This window comes from Arachis ipaensis, chromosome B7 (genome assembly GCF_059453495.1).
Source record: "Arachis ipaensis isolate K30076 ecotype BB chromosome B7, ASM5945349v1, whole genome shotgun sequence".
In the NCBI taxonomy this organism is placed as follows: domain Eukaryota; kingdom Viridiplantae; phylum Streptophyta; class Magnoliopsida; order Fabales; family Fabaceae; genus Arachis; species Arachis ipaensis.
In genome coordinates this window covers 88,424,102-88,431,247 of record NC_142442.1, presented here as the reverse complement: position 1 = coordinate 88,431,247, position 7,146 = coordinate 88,424,102, and the positions used below count along the sequence as shown (strand labels likewise).

At 35.0% G+C, this 7,146-nt stretch overlaps 1 non-coding gene across 1 annotated transcript; it reads right to left on the bottom strand.

The window, feature by feature from the left end:
- Positions 1-6,835: 6,835 nt before the first annotated feature.
- Positions 6,836-6,943, bottom strand: LOC148553282 (small nucleolar RNA R71). Its single transcript, XR_015893782.1, has one exon. It is a non-coding gene; the product is annotated as a small nucleolar RNA R71 (small nucleolar RNA).
- Between the last annotated feature and the right edge of the window lie 203 nt (positions 6,944-7,146).

Sequence of the window (7,146 nt, the reverse complement as noted above, 5' to 3'; positions counted from 1 at the left end):
GCTCAGCTTTTGAGGAGGAAAGTACTTGGCTAAGAAAGCCGTGACCAGCTTATCCCAAGAGTTCAGGCTGTCTTTGGGTTGAGAATCCAACCATAATCTAGCTCTGTCTCTTACAGCAAAAGGGAGAAGCATGAGCCTGTAGACTTCAGGATCTACTCCATTAGTCTTAACAGTATCACATATCTGCAAGAATTCAGTTAAGAACTGAAAAGGATCTTCAGATGGAAGTCCATGAAACTTGCAGTTCTGCTGCATCAGAGAAACTAATTGAGGTTTCAGCTCAAAGTTGTTTGCTCCAATGGCAGGAATGGAGATGCTTCTTCCATGTAAATTGGAATTTGGTGCAGTAAAGTCACCAAGCATCTTCCTTGCATTGTTGTTGGGTTCGGCTGCCATCTCCTTTACTTGTTCGAAATTTTCAATCAAGTTGTCTCTGGATTGTTGTAATTTAGCTTCTCTTAATTTTCTCTTCAGAGTCCTTTCAGGTTCTGGATCAGCTTCAACAAGAATGCCTTTTTCTCTGTCCCTGCTCATAAGAAAGAGGAGAGAAAAAGAAAAGAAGAAGAATCCTCTATGTCACAGTAAAGAGGATCCTTATTGTTAGTATAAGAAAAGAAGAGGAAATTCGAACACAGATAGAAGAGGGGGTTCGAATTTGGTGATGATGTGAGGTGAGATGTTAGGATATGAATGAATAAATAGAATGAGATGAATTTTCAAAAATTATTTTTGAAAAGGAGTTAGTGATTTTTGAAAATTAGTTTTTGAAAATTGTTAGTATTTTTTTTTTTTTGAAATCAAAAATAAAAAATAAAAATAATTAGTTAATTAAAAAGAAATTTTTGAAAAAGAGGGAAGATATTTTCGAAAATTAAAGAGAGAGAGTTAGTTAGGTAGTTTTGAAAAAGTTAAGAAACAAACAAAAAGTTAGTTAGTTAGTTGAAACAAATTTTGAAAAGATAAGAAGTTAGGAAGTTAGAAAAGATATTTGAAAAGATATTTTTGAAAAAGATAAGATAAGAAGATATTTTTGAAAAGATATGATAAAATTAGTTTTGAAAAAGATTTGATTTTTAAAATCACAATTAATGACTTGATTCATAAGAAATCACAAGATATGATTCTAGAACTTAAAGTTTGAATCTTTCTTAACAAGCAAGTAACAAACTTCAAATTTTTGAATCAAAACATTAATTGATTAAGTTATTTTCGAAAATTTGGTATAAAAATAAGAAAAAGATTTTTGAAAAATATTTTTGGAATTTTCGAAAATAACTAAGAATTTTGAAAAAGATTTGATTTTTGAAAAAGATTTTGAAAAAGATAAGATTTTCAAATTGAAAATTTGATTTGACTCATAAGAAACAACTTGATTTTAAAAATTTTTGAAAAAGTCAACTCAAATTTTCGAATTTGATGAGAGAAAAAGGGAAAGATATTTTTTGATTTTTTTTGAATTTTTATGAAAACATGAAAATTATGCAATGCATGAAATTTTTAGATCAAAACAATGAATGCATGCAAGAATGCTATGAATGTCAAGATGAACACCAAGAACACTATGAATGTCAAGATGAACATCATAGACAATTTTGAAAAATTTTTAATGCAAAGAAAACATGCAAGACACCAAACTTAGAATTCTTTAATGCTTAGGCACTAAGAATTCAAGAATGCATATGATAAACATGAAAAGACACAAAACAAAAAATCATCAAGATCAAACAAGAAGACTTACCAAGAACAACTTGAAGATCATGAAGAACACTATGAATGCATAAAATTTTCGAAAAATGCAAGATGCACATGCAATTGACACCAAACTTATAACATGACTCAAGACTCAAACAAGAAACCTAAAAATATTTTTGATTTTTATGATTTTCTAATTTTTTTTGGATTTTTTTCGAAAATTAATTGAAAAATAAAAATAAGGATTCCAAAATTTTTAATATGAATTCCAGGAATCTAGCATTCTTAGTCTAAAGCTTCAGTCCAGGAATTAGACATGGCTCACTAGCCAGCCAAGCTTTCAAAGAAAGCTCCAGTCCAAAACACTAGACATGGCCAATGGCCAGCCAAGCTTCAGCAGGTGATCATGGATCAGCAGCAGGTGGATGAGCAACAACTAAAATGCTCTTGATAACAAATTGCAAGCCTCAGTCCAAATGAATTTAGACATGGCTTTACAGCCAGCCAGGCTTCACATGCTTCATGAAACACTAGAATTCATTCTTAAATATTTTGAATAAAATTTTTTGAAAACATTTTTTTATTTTTTCGAAAACAGATGAGAGATTTTTGAAAATATTTTTGAAAAATTTTTGAAAATAAAATAAAAAGAAAATTACCTAATCTGAGCAACAAGATGAGCCGTCAGTTGTCCAAACTCGAACAATCCCCGGCAACGGCGCCAAAAACTTGGTGCACGAAATTGTGATCTCCAGGCTCAAACAAATCCTGGTAATGGCTCCAAAAACTTGGTGCTCTGATCTTAATTCATAATTGTCACAACTTCGATACAACTAACCAGCAAGTGCACTGGGTCGTCCAAGTAATACCTTACGTGAGTAAGGGTCGAATCCCACGGAGATTGTTGGTATGAAGCAAGCTATGGTCACCTTGTAAATCTCAGTCAGGCAGATATAAAGTGATAATAGTGTTTTCGAATATGATATAATAAAATAGGGATAGAGGTACTTATGTAAATCATTGGTGAGAATTTCAGATAAGCGAATGGAGATGCTTTTCGTTCCTCTGAACCTCTGCTTTCCTGCTATCTTCATCCAATCAGTCTTACTCCTTTCCATGGCTGGCTTTATGCAAGGGCATCACCGTTGTCAGTGGCTACATCCCCTCCTCTCAGTGAATAATATGCTCACGCACCCTGTCACGGCACGGCTATTCATCTGTCGGTTCTCGATCATGCTGGAATAGGATTCACCCTCCTTTTGCGTCTGTCACTAACGCCCAACAATCGCGAGTTTGAAGCTCGTCACAGTCATTCAATCATTGAATCCTACTCAGAATACCACAGACAAGGTTTAGACCTTCCGGATTCTCTTGAATGCCGCCATCATTCTAGCTTACGCCACGAAGATTCTGGTTAGGAGATCTAAGAGATATTCATTCTAGCTCAATTCATGTAGAACAGAAGTGTTTGTCAGGCACGCGTTCATAAGGGAGAAGGATGATGAGCGTCACACATAATCATCACCTTCATCACATTCTTGGGTGCGAATGGATATCTTAGAAGCGAAATAAGAAGAATTGAATAGAAAACAGTAGTACTTTGCATTAATCTTTGAGGAACAGCAGAGCTCCACACCTTAATCTATGGAGTGTAAAAACTCTACTGTTGAAAATACATAAGTGAAGGTCCAGGCATGGCCGAGATGGCCAGCCCCCTTGATCTAAGAACAATGCGTTCAAAGATGATCCTAAGATCCTAAGATGATCAAAAGATGCCTCATACAATAGTAAGATGTCCTATTTATAATAAACTAGCTACTAGGGTTTACATGAGTAAGTAATTGATGCATAAATCCACTTCCGGGGCCCACTTGGTGTGTGTTTGGGCTGAGCCTGAGTGTTGCACGTGCAGAGGCCATTTGTGGAGTTGAACGCCAGTTTTTGTGCCAGTTTGGGCGTTCAACTCTGGTTTTGGATCCTTTTCTGGCGCTGGACGCCAGATTTGGGTAGAAAGCTGGCGTTGAACGCCAGTTTACGTCATCAATTCTTGGCCAAAGTATGGACTATTATATATTTCTGGAAAGCCCTGGATGTCTACTTTTCAACGCAATTGGAAGCGCGCCATTTCGAGTTTTGTAGCTCCAGAAAATTTACTTTGAGTGCAGGGAGGTCAGAATCCAACAGCATCAGCAGTCCTTCTTCAACCTCTGAATCAGATTTTTGCTCAAGTCCCTCAATTTCAGCCAGAAAATACCTGAAATCACAGAAAAACACACAAACTCATATTAAAGTCCAGAAATGTGAATTTAACATAAAAACTAATGAAAACATCCCTAAAAGTAACTAGATCCTACTAAAAACATACTAAAAACAATGCCAAAAAGCGTATAAATTATCCGCTCATCAGGTATTCCGAGTAGGATCTGGGAAGGGATGACTGTGACGAACTTCAAACTAGCGAGTGTTGGGCGTAGTGACAGACGCAAAAGGATCAATGGATCCTATTCCAACATGATCGAGAACCGACAGATGATTAGCCGTGTGGTGACAGCGCATTTGGACCATTTTCACTGAGAGGACGGGAGGTAGCCATTGACAACGGTGATACCCAACATACAGCTTACCATGGAAAGGAGTATGAATGATTGGATGAAGGCAATAGGAAAGCAGAAGTTCAGGAGGAACGAAGCATCTTCATACGTTTATCTGAAATTCTCATCAATTAATTATATAAGTATCTCTATCTTATTTTATGTTTTATTTATCTTTTAATTATCAATTCTCCATAACCATTTGAATCCGCCTGACTGAGATTTACAAGATCACCATAGCTTGCTTCAAGCCGACAATCTCCGTGGGATCGACCCTTACTCACGTAAGGTTTATTACTTGGACGACCTAGTGCACTTTCTAGTTATTTGTGCGGAGTTGTGACAAAGAGTTGAGATTACAATTGTGCGTACTAAGTTGTTGGCGCCATTGATGATCACAATTTCGTGCACCAAGTTTTTGGCGCCGTTGTCGGGGATTGTTCGAGTTTGGACAACTGACGGTTCATCTTGTTGCTTAGATTAGGTAACTTTATTTTATTTTTATTCTTCAGAATTTTTAAGAATGAATTCTAGAGTTTCAGATGATGTTTTTATCATCACAAAAGCTGATTGATTCTCATCAATTTGGCTATTGTATGTAATGTACTGCTGAAGTTTGGCTAGCCATGTCTAATCTTTTTAGACTGAAGCTTTAGACTAACATTGCATGATTCCTGGAATTCTTATTAAGAATTTTGAAATCTTTATTTTCTTTTCCAAATAATTTTCGAAAAATTACAAAAAAATTTATAAAATCATAAAAACCAAAAATAATTTATGTTTCTTGTTTGAGTCTAGTGTCAAATTTTAAGTTTGGTGTCAATTGCATGTTTTTCCTTTTCTTGCATTTTTTGAAATTTTATGCATGATGTTCTTCATTAATCTTCAAGTTGTTCTTGATGATTTTATTGGGTCTGATCTTTAAATTCTCTTGTTTTGTGTGTTTTGTTTTTTCTCATATGCATTCTCAATTTGTTAGTATCTCTAATATGAAAATTTCTAAGTTTGGTGTCTTGCATGCATTGTTTATTTGATCTTAGTTTTCCATGATTAGTTTTATTTTGTTGTTTCTTATCATTAAAAATTCAAAAAAAATTTCAAAACTATGTCTTTTCAAGTCAATAATACAGAGAATTGAAGATTCAGAACATGCAGAAGAGGAATTACACAAAAAAAGCTGGGCGTTCAAAACGCCCAGTGAGGAAGGAAAACTGGCGTTTAAACGGCAGCTAGGGTACCTGGCTGGGCGTTAAACGCCGAAAAGGGTAGTATTTTGGGCGTTAAACGCCAAAATGGATACCATTCTGGGCGTTTAACGCTAGGATGGCACAAGAGGGAAGATTTTGTTTTCAATTCAAATCTTTTTCAAATTTTCATAATTTTTCAAAATCAAATCTTTTTCAGATCATATCTTTTCAATCATATCTTTTCAAAATCAAATCCTTTCTATTTTTTATTATTTTCGAAAATCCTTGCTACAATTAATGATTTAATTCAAAATTTTCAAGTTGTTACGTGCCTATTAAGAAAGGATCAAATTTTAAATTCTAGAATCATGTCTTTTAATTTCTTGTTAGTCAAGTAATCAACTTTAATTTTAAAAATTTATTTTAAATTGATTTTCAATCATATCTTCTCAATCACATCTTTTTCAAAATAATTTTCAATCATATCTTTTTTTATTATTTATGATTTCGAAATCTTTTTCAAAATCACTTAACCACTTTCTCAATTTTAATTTTCAAAAATCATCAATCAATTTTTTTCAGAATTTCTTTTAATTATTTCAAAATCTTTCAAAATTTAATTTCAAAAATTCTTTTTCCCCTTCTCACCTTCTTCTATTTAAGGGACTAGCACTCTTCCTCAATGTGCAATTCGGACTCCCTCTCTCTATAAGTTCGAATTCTCTCTTTTCTACCTCTTCCTTCTATTCTTCTTTTCCTCTGACACCTCAAGGAATATCTATACTGTGACATAGAGGATTTCATACTTTCTCCTTCTCTCTTTCATATGAGCAGGAGTAAAGACAAAGGCATTCTTGTTGAAGCTGATCCTGAACCTGAAAGGATCTTGAGAGAAAGCTAAGAGAAGCTAAAGCACAACTCTCTGTAGAGGTCCTAACAGAAATTTTTAAACAAGAAGACATGGTAGCCAAAAATAACAACAATGCCAACAATGCAAGGAAGGTGCTTGGTGACTTTACTACACCTACTCCCGACTTCTATGGGAGAAGCATCTCTATCCCTGCCATTGGAGCAAACAACTTTGAGTTGAAGCCTCAATTAGTTTCTCTAATGCAACAGAATTGCAAGTTTCATGGACTTCCATTGGAAGATCCTCATCAATTCTTAGCTAAATTCTTGCAAATCTGTGACACTGTCAAGAACAATGGGGTTGACCCTGAGGTCTACAGACTTATGCTCTTCCCTTTTGCTGTAAGAGACAGAGCTAGGATATGGTTGGATTCACAACCTAAGGAAAGCTTGAACTCTTGGAAAAAGCTGGTCAGTGCTTTTATGGCCAATTTCTTTCCACCTCAAAAATTGAGTAAGCTAAGAGTGCAGGTCCAGACCTTCAGACAGAAGGAAGGTGAATCCCTCTATGAAGCTTGGGAAAGATACAAGCAATTGATCAAAAGGTGTCCTTCTGACATGCTTTCTGAATGGATCATCATAGGTATCTTCTATGATGGTCTGTCTGAACTGTCCAAGATGTCATCGAACAGTTCTGCTGGAGGATCTCTTCATCTGAAGAAGATGCCTGCAGAAGCCCAGGAACTCATTGAGATGGTTGTAAATAACCAATTTATGTACACTTCTGAAAGGAATCCTATGAATAATGGGACAAATCAGACGAAAGG